The sequence below is a fragment of the Micropterus salmoides genome, unplaced genomic scaffold, assembly GCF_014851395.1.
Source record: "Micropterus salmoides isolate LMB-PRFRI ecotype aquatic unplaced genomic scaffold, ASM1485139v1 Ms_hic_scaffold_9, whole genome shotgun sequence".
NCBI classification, from domain to species: Eukaryota; Metazoa; Chordata; class Actinopteri; order Centrarchiformes; family Centrarchidae; genus Micropterus; species Micropterus salmoides.
Genome location: NW_024044681.1, coordinates 17,420,016 through 17,433,580, shown reverse-complemented (window position 1 = coordinate 17,433,580; position 13,565 = coordinate 17,420,016). Strand labels below are relative to the sequence as shown.

Here is a 13,565-nt window from a genome sequence, read left to right as displayed (position 1 = left end):
CTATTAAGCAGGAAATGGTTTAAATTGTATCAAATGTCCCAAACGTCACTGGTAAAACAGAGGCAGTTTGCAGACATGTTTTGTTAGTAAGCCAAAGGGTCGCTTTGCAAAGTGGATCTGGCCAACTTCTGAAACTAGAACTGGTTAAAAAAAATCAAAAGGAAAATCTATCTATCTTAAGACTCCCCTAGAGAGGCTAAGTAGATGTGACAAAAGAAGAATACAATGCAGGAAAGATTAAAATGCAGTGTCTGTCAGCCTGCACCTTAGGGACCACCATTACCATGTCTCATGGGGGAAACGGGAAGGCGAAGATATAAAAGGGAGAGCGATGTAACATTTCAATGAGTTTTGCATCATTTCCCTTGCTCTGTGGAAGGCAGGAAGCTTAAGAACGAACAACAAGTTCTTGATTCCGCAGTTGTGCCTAACTGAAGTCTGAAATGATGCTGTTTGACATCACATCAATCGACATACTGTACAATGTAACTAACTGTTCAATTGCCTACAGTCAAATGATCAAGTCATTACTCAATGTAGTGGGGTGTATGACATGGTGAACAGAAGATAATCGTCACATACACTAGATAGAAGAATAGGTCATTGTTAAAACAGAGACTGTTTGCAGTATTTACAGGATATAAGCTGATGGTTTGCAAAGAGGAGCAGGCCTTTGTTGAGTATTGAGAAAATAGAATTGCATAGAATAATACAGGTGGCATCAAGTGCAGCAGTTAAATAAGGCTGAAATGTGTGGCGGTTGGACTACTAGCGTTACACTGATGACATCTCACCACTGTGTTGTTTATGTTTAGTCATGGAATGTTATATGTGTGTTTATTTTAAATGATTTAACCTGACAGCCCGATTAACTTCTCTGAATGTGTGTAGATAGGCCAAACATGTAAATGTGTCACCGTTTGTGTTTAACCATATTCCAATACAAATAAGATATATGAACATGGAGTACTATATATTTAAACAAGACTGTAAGCAGCCATTGTACGATATACTGACTGGCCACAACAATTAAAACAACATATTGTAAGATTAGCTTTTTTGTGAGATTTTGCATCTCTACCTAACAATGTTACATAATGTTGTTTGGTTACTTGCCACTAGCTATAAATCTCAAACTTACTTAATAACACACACATACACACAGACATTAGTAAAGTTACTGTAAGTGCTGTTGCGTTAGTTGCTGGCTAGCTTGCCACAGAATATTTACTCTTGTCTGTTCTTTTTCTCTTCCCCGCTTCCTCCGACAAAGTCTTCTTCAGTCTCTTTGCAGCATCTGCCATGATATCCATACTGAGAATACCAAGTGAGCTTCTTCTGCAGAACTTGTACATTATATAGTTTTTGAATTTCTTATGGCTTACTTGCTGAAGAGTTGTGTTGGCCCTGTAAAGCATCACGCCGTTGTCTTGATAAATGTCCTGCCAGGGATTCCGCAGTACCTGGTGCAGTGAGCCTGGAGTGGTAATGACAGAGATGACACCCAGCTATTGGAAAGATTAAATTACAACATAGTGTTTGTTTAAATAATGTTGTTTTCACATACAATGAAGTTACCTGTTTCAGTCCAGCTGATGTGTAGTCATTTTAATGTGTTGACTCTCTTCCACTCACTAAACACAGCTGAACCCCAGCCACAGCAAGAAGGTGGACTGCTGAATTCACTGAGTTTTTCAGAGACATTTATTTTAAGGCTGCATCCATCCATCCATCCATCCATCCATCCATCCATCCATCCATCTTAGCTTTAAATGACTGTGCCTTTTATCTAGAAAGTTACAAGTTGTTTTGTTAATTCAGTGTTTTGGATGAAGTTAGAGAATTGAGTTTATGAATGTTAAATTTGCCATTGCAAAATTATGGATTGGCTGTAAAAACAAATTTGGGTTGCTAAAATGAGACACCATCACCTCTACTGTTTCTCCTTAAGTGAGGCACAAATCCCTAACTACTCACTTCACATCAACAGTAGAAAGCTATGGCTGTACTGGTAGCAGGTGTGAATGTGAATTTAGATGAATGTAAAGTTGGTAGAAGAGCAAGCACGCTCAATCAACTTTCTATGACTTTCAGCAGAAATGTGTTATCCTATGTTATATAATCTTGGCTGTCAATCAGGCACTCTACAGACTTGTTTTAAAAAGGTTCATCAGGTACAAATCAGCTCCTACCTATTAATCAGTGCTCACTGTTTATGTCTTTATTTTTTTTCCCCCACTGATAAATATTCATGGTCATAGGTCATGCTTTATGACACTGAGTACCAAGCATACAGTATAGAGAGAGAAAAAAACAAACAAAAAAAAACAACCACGAAACAAATCAAAGCAAATGTGATTAAACTCACATTTGCATCTAGAGGAATCTCATCAATCACTGCCGCCTTACTGAGCATACCCCTAAAGGACATCCAATGCCCAAGGATTTTGTGGATTTATTTCTAGGTTGAAAGTAAATAATTAAATAAAAATCTCCTGAAACCCCTGACCTTTTGTCAGTGCATGTGATTTATTCTATGACTTGACAGCCATTTGAATTCAATGACTGCTCATCCCAACCTCCGCTGTGACATTTATATTATAAATGATTATGTCAGACAGCTGACAACATTTTTCACTCATGACTGTGACAGGGCTTCAAGATAATACTATTGGAATGTGGGGGAAATTGAAAGTGGCTTCGACCTTGGTGTTGTCTCATCATTCAGAGTTACCTTTTGCCAAATTTGTAACTAAGTTCAGACGGACACAAAAGTCATATGGATGTGGCAGACTGAAAGAAGCACATGCAATGCATGCAGTGTTAGGTCACTTAAGAGGATATTGCTTTGAATTATATGCATTTCCTTGAGGCTTGTGCTTTATCTTAACTTATAGCTGAAACATACTTTAACTTAATGTCAATGAAAACATTGATCTATTCATCCAATTTCCAAACTGCATATCCCGTTCAGGGTTTTGAGGTTGCTTAAGCCTATTCCAGCATGCATTGGGTTGGACACCTTAGAGAGTATGCCAGTCTATCACATGACTAACAGATATAGATAAACCCATTAAAACTCATAGTCACACCTACAATCAATTTAGAATCTCCAGTTCACCTAACCTGCATGTCTTACAACTGGGGTAAGAAACCAGAGCACCTGGAGAAAACCAATTCATACAGTGGGATAACAGCAAAAGCAGAAACAACTTTAGTGCCAAATAGTTTTTACACATACAAGGCATTTGCTTTGGTGAACAGTTGCGTTACCAATAAACATGCAAGTCTTCTTGGTGTTAGGTCACAACACCGCTTCCACTGAGCCACTGTTCCATCCCCAAAGAAGACAAAACATTTCATTTGTGCTGAATGTAATGAAACCAAAAATGGGGACATAACATTTTTGAATAACTGGGTTAGGCAAGTTATAATAATCTGCCTTTACATAGCAAACATTGTCCCCACATGTGGCATAGTTAGAATAAAAGAGATCCACATGCAAATAAACACATAACAAATAATTGCACAAAAAAAAAAAAGAAGCAGGCTGGGTAGGGAATAGACTACTCCGCTATTATATAAGCAGCTTGTTCCAGATGCCTCCCCCATCATCTCTCTCCCTGTCAGGCCAAATCGCAGGACAGGAAATTCCTGGAAGATGTCAGTCTACATTGAAACATTACATCGATGATACTTTTAGGCATGCATCAGTGCTTTGTCTACAATTTTTGTATGTGTGTGCAAAAGGATGTTTGTGTACATACTGTATGTGAGTTTCATCCATAGTGTGTGCAGCCATGCATGTCGGATTTATATTATAACTGTGGGATGTAGATGTCCCTTAGAAAACAGAAAAGATGGAAAGATTCATAAGCCCTTGTAAAGGGGGCAACACCTGAATCTTTAGCTGTCGCCCAAGGCTGTCAGGACTCCTTCGGTATAGCTAATAATTACACAATTATTGTAAGTGATCAGTAAGTTTGTAATTGTTCAATTATTTTAAATAAGTTAGTTTAAACAGTCAGTCTCAGATCTAAGGGTGAATTCTCTGTACAGTGACCTGGACGCTGGAAATTTATTAGCCAACTATAGTGAATACAAAGTGAGAGTAAATAATAATCACGAAATAAACAACAAAAACAGAAAACAACCAGAATGCAATCAACATGATATAGAGCAGAAGTAACATTAGGCCTAGGCTAATAGGATCAATGTGTATTCAGTTTGCCATTGTGGAAAAATATGATTCTAAAGGGATGAGGGAACAAATGGACCCAAGTGATCTGATAAGTGATGGGGATCAAGACATGGTTCTGATAGGTCCCGGTTCCAAAATTTCTCAAAAAACAAAAAATAAGGTCCGAGCTTATTGATACTGCTGTCGAGACTAGCGGGTCCTATAATGTAACGTTATGTCTCGAGGGTCAAATCGAATTTGAAACGTGAATGATAAGAAAACTAATGTTTCTAACGATGGCACCGAAACGCGGTATTAAACGGGCCCGGGACTGTTCATAATCAGGCTGCAGCCTTTGCTGCTCCGTCCTCACACACACACACACACACACACACACACACACACACACACACACAGCGGCCAGCAGAGAGAGACGCTGCGCGGTCGTGGTGGAGATGGTGAAGTTAAGTTAGCTTCAAACTACTGAGTTGACAGCTATGCTTGTTACTGCAAGTATGTGCAAGAAAACCTTCGCGAGTTAAAAAGACAATACTTCAATCAATACACCTGTCTGTAAGGTAAACATGTAGTAAGGGTTAATTCAATCATCTTAGTCTGTCATCCTGTGTGTTTTATACAGGCACAGCTAACGTTAGCTTAGCAATTATCCAAATATTACAAACAAACAGAAAGCGTTCTGTCTGTAGCATAGACTGGTCTGTATTTGGCACATTGTTAAAAACTCAGCTGCTGGCTGAGACAAACCAGTTGCTCCTTCTACCAGGTAAGGCAGTGAATAACGGCAGAGAGGAGGAGGAAGGTCTGATATTCCTTCTAAACGTCACTCAGTATTGTGATGTCAGATATTGAGTTTATATAGTGACTTTGCTGTTGTAAACATTAATGTTGCTGCTCTAGAAACATTTAGCTGCATTTAAAATATCAAATTCTAATCCTATAATTAATTTAAAAACAACCAGGCAGCTAATATGCACACTTCAATATATGTTTATTTATTGCAAGCCATATGTCATCTCAATATATAACAATGTTATCGCACTTTGAATATTTTCTTCATACTGTACAAGCCTACCTCATGCCCGTTTTGTATCGATAGTAGCAGTCCCAATAAGTATATCATTATCAATAAAAATGAACAATCTCCATCCATAGTGATAACTGAGTTAAATTGAGTTAGTGTTTCAGGACTAAAGGACAAAGCGGACATCAACCTGGCCAGAGTTTGTTTTGCCCTACTGCTTTGTTGGTTTGCTCGGTTCTTGGTGTTCACGGCCCCTCGGCGGCTTGCTTGGTACGCTGTATGGCCGGTCGCTAGGAACGGGTCTTTTGCTAGCGGGTTTGTCCCAGGGGTCTGTCCTCCTCGGCTGGTAGCTGGAACTCTGCAGTGGCTTGCTGGGGTGGTGTTTATCCTTTCTCGGTTAAGCTACTGTGGCGTAACCTACTCACTTGGTTGACCTCCAAACTTTTTTTGTCATTGGGAGTAGTGAAAATTAATACAAACCGAACTCAAAGCTTTTAAAAGACACATGCTTGCTTTCTGAATTAAAAGTTGCGTAAATTAAAAGCCTGATAACTTTAAACAAAAAGGTAAATTCACCGAAAGTTTGCTGGACCTTGTGAATATGGCTAATTAAGTTGCTATAAGCCAAAGGAAAACATAGAAGTCGCGGATATTCTCCGGGCTAGACTTCTTGAAAGGCCGAAGAGCAAGAGAGAAGACAGAGCTCACGGCACGGCTCTTTAATAGTGTCTTAAAGTCTATTTGCGCGCATTTTAATCACCTATCTTTCCACAATATCAACCTTTTGATTCTTTTAGCTTTTCAACATAGTTCCTAAACAATGACATGGTAATAAACTACTCAAAATTGAAGAGGAGAGGCCACTACCTAAAGTAAAAAAGATTATTCATCTGAACAGAGTAACAAGTTTATAAGGCAAAGCCATTAGAACATTCTTTATTCACATGGTTTGAATTGGGTTAGTGTCCCCTTTTCTGAGCCAGTCAATTTACACACCTGTTGATCTTATCTGTTAGCACATCAGTTCGAAAAGGGGAGTGGATGGCCTTGGGGGGTGTGTGTGGCCTCTGTCCATTTTAGAGGTCCTGACAGCCTGGTTCAGGGTGAAGTTACGTCTCTGGACAAGGTTAAATTGTCATTTTAACAGTCACGAGTAGAGTCAGTCATCTTAAATTCACTGGAGATGGTGGTTGTGGGTGAAATTTCCCAACCAGTGGAAACAAGTGTTTCATGTAGCAGACCTTTCACCCCTCTCCTCTTTTGGGTTTTGGGGGGGCCTGGAGTCAGGCTGTCTGCTTGACAGGTGATAATTCAACCCCCAGTTCTCTTATGTGGAGACCTTTCTGCATAAAATAATTAGTGTCCACTGGTTGGTTCACTACACTTGTGTGGCCCAGGGTGAGAAGTGCTGGGCAAGTTTGTGTATGGTAACGCCCCTGGCAGGAGAACCCCCCACCCCCCCCGAGAACGAGAGAGCTGCATCTTTGTGCCTAGATTTTAAGCCTGATAATATAGACTTTGTAGTTGTATTATATCATCTGCAATTGATGTCTGGAAGGTGCTTGAAGTTGTGGCCAGAAGGCCATTGGTGCCAAGAACCCGCTGGTGGACATGTTTAGCCTCAGAGATATTCTTGCATATCGTCAAATGAAGAGGATCTCAATGCGGGACATTGTTGGGCAATGAAAGAAACACTTGAGGATTTCCTGAAACCTACTGATAAGCCGCTTTTCCACCACTGGTACCAGCTCAACTTGCCTTGACTCAACTCTATTTGACTCAGTTTTGGTTTGCTGTCGTTCGTCTTCCATTGCAGATAGTACCCAGAGATAGTCAGAGATGGACAGTAACGCGTTACTCAGCAATGCATTACTGTAATATTATTACTTTTCCCAGTAACTAGTAGTGTAACTAATTACTTTTCTAAAACAGTAAAATTATTACAGTTACTAATCGAAGTAATACTGCGTTACTGCATTACTGAACACACCATCCTTGACGTGAATCCACGACTGTACGGCAGCACAGTGGCACCGAACCTTATGTTGTTCATGTCCGCTGTTAGCCAAAAACTAAAGGAAGAAAGGAGAACGAGGGAGAGAGTTCTTTCCCTAGCTGTAAGTAGCTACTGCCATTATTGTGTCAAGGTCTAAGATGCAAAGAACATTGTCGTCTATTGTAAACTGTGCGACAAGCAAGAAGCTTTCGACTGCAAACAATTCTACATCTAATTTATTGAAGCATTTGCGGTAGCAGCACAGCAACATGAAAATTATAGAAAGAAACTCTGGCCGCTACTGTCACTGATTCTTGGACTTGTCGGGAGAGAGTGGCATTAACTTAACGATTTGTAAAAATACTGAATACTGCTCTTATAAATAGGCTACATGTGCAGAAAAACAGCTGTTCAAAAGTTGGGATTTACTTGCTTTATTTTTTATTTCAGCCGGTAGCGCAAAGAAACGTTAGGCCTATATGTTAGGCCTAAGTGTAAAAAAAAATAAACACACTGCTTGCAGCTGTTATGAAAATGATTAGTTAAAAAGTCAGGAGAGCGCGCTGTATTTGGGGGTGAAGGAGGTGGTACTGGAAGCAGCGTTTCCCATAATTACAAGTTGGATAATTATCATCGCTGACCGCCACATATTGATTTTCTATTATTTTTTCTAGGCTTATTTAAAATCATATTTGAAGAGCATACATTCGTATACTGCCATCTGAAATATACTCAGTTGCATTCTCCCCTCAAAACTTCTCAGAAGTGGATTTAGTGATGAATGAACGAAAATTGTAAAATATAAAACTTTGTTGCCGGCCCCCGTCTAGCGCACACAATGATGATGTAGTAATAAGTGACGATTCTCTCTGACCAGTCAGTACTCTAAAGTGTTTTCACATCACATTTTAGTATTGCCTCAGCTCGATTGGAACCTCAACGGAAACAAGTACCAGGTACAACTCCCCCCCAACAGAAAACCAAAAAAGTCAAGGTGAATCGAGCTGGTACCATGCTGTGGAAAAGGGGCATTAGTGGAAAACTCCCACACTGATGTGCTAAAAGGTTTTGAATATTGTTGGAGATTCTTGTTGGGGGCTGTGTTAGACTGGCAGCCTAGGGTGATTCATTTGTATTTGTTAATAAAAGGGGATAAAATCTGTCCCTCTTTTTTGGGGATATGGCACTGCTCAGCCTCCTTGGGAAAGCTATACCAAGGTGCTGAAAAGGAGGCTTGACCAAATTACAAACCTTTGCGTCAGGAGGAGCACTGCAATTCCATGTTATTTATGGACTTCCTTCAAGGAGTTAGAAGCTTGGACATCTGTAAGGAGCTTGGAGTAGAACTACTGCTCCCCTGAATTGGCATGTCTCCTGTAGCGGTAGTTTGGGAATGCCTTCGGAACTTCCAGGAGGCCCTAGAGGAAGTGTCTGGGGAGGGCATCTTAGTTCACCCTGTTGCCACAGTGGCCCATACCCAGACCAAAAACGGTCCGATAAAACAAAGTTTTTGTCACTGGTGATATGCTCAAATATATTTCACCCTCACAAAACAATAAGTGAATGGCATCTTTATGTACAAATTTCTTTCCAAACCCTAGAATATATTCAAAACAGATTTCAAAATATAGGCAACATGTATGTTTGTGTCTTTGTCTTGTATGTGTTCCCCCTATGGGAGTGACTCAGCTGTGTGCTTGGGTAAGTCACAGGGACCAGGGGGGAGTGGACATCCAGTGAAGGAGATATCTAAGGCATGCAACCATGGGCCTTCAGCCCTGTGGGGAGAGATATATCCAGTTTCTCGACTAGACAGGCCTAATGCTGGCGCGACATCGCCTCAGGAAGCCCAGGCAGGGGCAGTCACATGGAGCGAGGTAGTGTCAAGGGCAGTGTGGTCAAGAAGTGCACACACACAGGATTATCTATATCTATCCATCTCTTAATCCCCCCTGCTCTGGAGCAGGTGTGAATAAGCACAACACTATTCAGGTAGAAATATGCAGATACATATACTGCACATCAATAAACTTTGTCTCAAAAGAATTAGTTTAGATTTTTAGCCACTTGAATGGGTCATGACATAATCCATAGTAAGCTTTGACATGTAACTGATTTATCTGCCTTAGCCTCTGCTTTATGATAAGACTATGCCTGGTCTCTGATTGCCTCTTAGTTATAACCAAGACTAGCCTACAGCTAAGAGTGCTCTCCGGTTCATATCTGGGGGTAAACAATGTTAACAAGCTGTTTCTCAAAACATTTTCCCCACAATTTGACAAATGCATGATAAAGTGAATCTGTAAACACACCAAAACTTAAAACATTGGGGCAGAGGTTTCTGACATCCCTCTGTGTGACCATCCCCTGAACCAAGGCAAGACCTGACAGATCGACTCATCTACTCAGTTGATAGATTAGAAAAGGCAGCTGCCGAAGGTACTATAAGACAAGCAGTTGACTGTGTGTCATGTTTATGTGGTAGGGTATAAACATTTCTTTCATGCCCCTCCTGTCACAGAATGTTTCATCCTCACAAAATGCCAGTGTTTATATTCACATACACTCAAAAGCTTATTTAGCATTTTTGTGTAATTGAAGGTCTCCATATGATTTTGTCGCTGAATTTGCAGTTGGTATGAGTGTGCGCATATTAATCTGACTCAGCCTAAATTAGGCCCCATACATTAGCCACTTAATTGCAGCGGATGTCTTAGGATGGCAGCCACTAAAAAGAAAAAAATAGTAATGAACTAATGAACCTTAAGTATTGTATTCCCTGTTATAGCACTCCACTGCTTCTGAAAAGCTTTGGATGAGTTATCAGTTCTTTAGTAGAACTTAGAATAAGAGCAGAATATATGATACCTGAATCTCTTTTAGAGCAACATTGTGTAAGGTTTTTTTGTGCGGCCCTACCGTTCACCACTGTCGTAAATAATGTGATGTCCGTGTTATCTAGTAAGTTTGCTAACATCAACTTAATATAGGTAGCTGCTAAACCGCTGTCCGTGAAACCTCTGATTTTGCAGAGTCGACAACTTTGTTAACACAGGCAAACATCAAGCAAGCGCACATGACAAGCCATCTAATAAGTTATTACTTACTAGTCCAACAGCAAGAAGGCCAGTTCAGCATATGTCCTCAGCTCTTTTAGCTCACACCAAACAGTAAAAGCCAGTCCGATATTTACTCTTGTCCGGTCTCTTGCTCGTCACTCTTTTTTTCCCCCCCCCTTCCTCACACATCTTTGCTCTCTCCTCAGCCTCTGCCATAAAGAATTTTTTTTGCTCAGTAGTTGCTTTTCTAGAGCTCAGGAGACAAAATTGTGATTCTCATTTTAATTTCAATGTTGTTCGATATCTTTCTCATATGTTGCTCCTAAAATTCAAATAGGTGAGAGCGCATTTAGCAGCAGGAGTCATAATTGAGACTTGCTCAGTCTCATTAATGGCTCGTTTTTTGAAAAAGAGTTGCCATGAGCAGGATTTAACCCAGGACATGCTGTTGTAAGAGCAACAACTTTGCCACTGTACCATACAGCCACATGTGAATATAATATGTTTTTATACATACGCCTTTTTCGGTACGACAGTTTGTCTGTTCTTGTGTGTGTTCAGTCCTTAATGAAATAATCTGTAAATACGCATTATTTTCAGTGGCAAAATATTTTTTTGTTCTTCTCAGTAACTTAACTACAGGGATCAGATAGCAATCAGCACAATACATGATTTAAAATGTAGGGGAGTAAAAGTATAAATCCCCCTAAAATGAATGAATGGCTTCGGCTCTCCTACAATGTCAAATGGTTCGTTGATCTGATTGGCTGGAGTTAGCCCGTGACAGATGGAGAACTGGTTCATCCAATCACCTGTCAAGTATTTTTTGAAAATGCAAACATCTGACGAGTCAGGTTAGTAATCACTTGACACAAAAGGAAAAAGGAATAACTCCATCACCAGAAAAGAATATCAATATTGGATGATTCTGTGGAAGCTTTTTGTTTACACCCAACTGCAGTATTTCTCAATTATTGCTAAGACCGTATTTGTGCAAGGAAATAAATTTGGTTATAGAATAATCAGAGTAAGGCATTTCATTAAGGTTAGGTCAATATAGAGTTTTTCAGCATGCATTATCTGCAAATTGTAAGGTACAGAATTATCCAATATGGATATAATATCTAGGGATAGTGGGCCTAAAAGGAAAGCATGAGAAAAGTGTTGCATTGGCCAGTCCTACTCCCTGTACAAAGTAGTTTACAGTTATCTGTATTGTAACTATTTGGGGATTTAGATTATTAAAATGGGTTTAAATGTAGATTTTAAGAATTTGCAACATTAATAGAAAAACAATCCCAGCAACACACTGTCTATAAACCTACTGTAATCCTAGAGGATGAAAATTGATAGGGTCACCACACCATATTCCTAATTGTATCTGTGAACAACACTCTGAGAGAGAAACAGCTTTCAAATGTCTCACTGTCACAGCACATTTGACTAACAATTTTATCCCAGTACAAGGTGATGCATTTCTATTGCAGAGGGGAAATGTGTATAACATTGTGTCACTCCTGTCTGCACGCTCCATCAGTCCTGTCAAAGCTCATTGCCGCAGTTCATCTCGAAACCAAACTGTGAAACAGGCCTGGTAATGGTATTGGCTTGACTTATCAGGCTTTGATTATGTCTGATAGTCACTCGATGCTGAGCAAACAATGATGTGAAGGGCCTGAGCCTTGTGTTTCACTCTCATTTCATTACACATAAATATCAATGAGACAAAAATAGTAAGGACAACATGGATCTGCGGCACAGGAAAATGAAATATGAGTATACCTGCAAGACCGGGGAGTCTAGATTAAATCAAATACCAGAACAGGTGGCTGCCCCATAGGGATAATGAAAGCGAATGTGTCTGCGCTGCATGTAAAGTGTAGATCATTTGAAATCACACGGAAAAATGTTATAGCTATAAGATACATTTTATAGTGAATGCAAAGTAGTTTCTAAATACGGAATGTCTCTTTTCTAGGCTGTTTTAATCAACATCAGCCAGATTGTACTCTTATCTGCAAGTAACCCACAGCAACAGAGTATTCTAATTTCACAGATTTAGTCACAGTGAAGAAGTCAGTCACTGTGAGAGATTAGAGATTTAAACATCTCTACACCTGCAGCTTTCTCTCCCTGCAGAGCCAGCAGGCCAAAATGAAACAGTAAATACACAGGGGCCATGAGGCTCTAAGCAGTAGTAGGAAAGCGGGATTATTCACTTCAAAATAAGTAGAATAACTTATTTTCTCAGTACGTGGCTACTAATCTTTGAACGTGATGGCAGAGCAGAGGCATACATTAAATTACTTCTGACACTGTTGTAGGTCATAAAGCCATTTAACTACTTTAATGTCCAATATATATATTTTATTTATCTTTTCTAATGACTCTCCCATTACCAGTTATTCTGAATAGCTCTGATGTGTCTATTTTAACGAAAAGCTACAAGTCAACTTGCTGATATCATATCTTAATGTAATTTTACAATGCTAGCTCAATTACTAACTAATACTGACTAAACTAACACTTTCAACATGGAAATGGCAACAAGAAAGAGTGCAATTTTCAAACAACAAGGGCCACAATTTTACTTGGGCAATTAACAGTATTTTAACCAGCTGCAAAAAAAAAGTCTGCAAATTGTCAATTCTGCTGGCTATGCTGACTGTCGCGTATGTCCCTACATAAACCATTACATATAAGAATTAGATTGTGGCTATACAATTTTTAAAGAAGGGAGTAACAAGGCATATATTTTGAATTATAGTAAGAAGGTATAATCATAGTATACTCCTCATAATAAAGAGTACTAGGCACTGGACTAGAACATAAACAAAAGCACAGTCATCTACAGTGACCTTGAACATACATACACTGTAACTGAAGTTACAAATGGAACAGTATCAGCTGATGGTGCCATAAATAATTCTTTAAAGTATAACTTATGTTCCTAATTGAATACCACGGTGTAGTTTCTGGGTTAAACATGTAGAAAACATGTTTAACCCAGAAACTGAAGACAGCTTTCTCTGATGTATACTTTTTGCCACTTTTCTGGCAAAATGATTAAACTAAACATGATAGCAATCTTAGTCGTGTTACTTTTTTTAGTAGCTGAGAATATGCTAAAAGCATTTAGAAATACAGAAAGTTGTATTCATATGCTTTTTTCTTTTTCCTAAAAGGAAAGACCCCCAGACTCCCTGCTCTTTAAATCAATGTTACACCCCTGGGATGAGTACTACAAATTTGAAAATCAAATCACCAATATCATCCATTAACAATATA

The 13,565-nt window shown here is 39.3% G+C and overlaps 1 long non-coding RNA gene across 1 annotated transcript; it reads right to left on the bottom strand.

The window, feature by feature from the left end:
- Nucleotides 1-581: 581 nt before the first annotated feature.
- On the bottom strand, nucleotides 582-1,957 carry LOC119896123. The gene is made up of 2 exons (XR_005443176.1): nucleotides 1,579-1,957; nucleotides 582-1,477 (listed from the first exon to the last, which is right to left on the bottom strand). It is a non-coding gene; the product is annotated as an uncharacterized LOC119896123 (long non-coding RNA).
- Nucleotides 1,958-13,565: the final 11,608 nt, after the last annotated feature.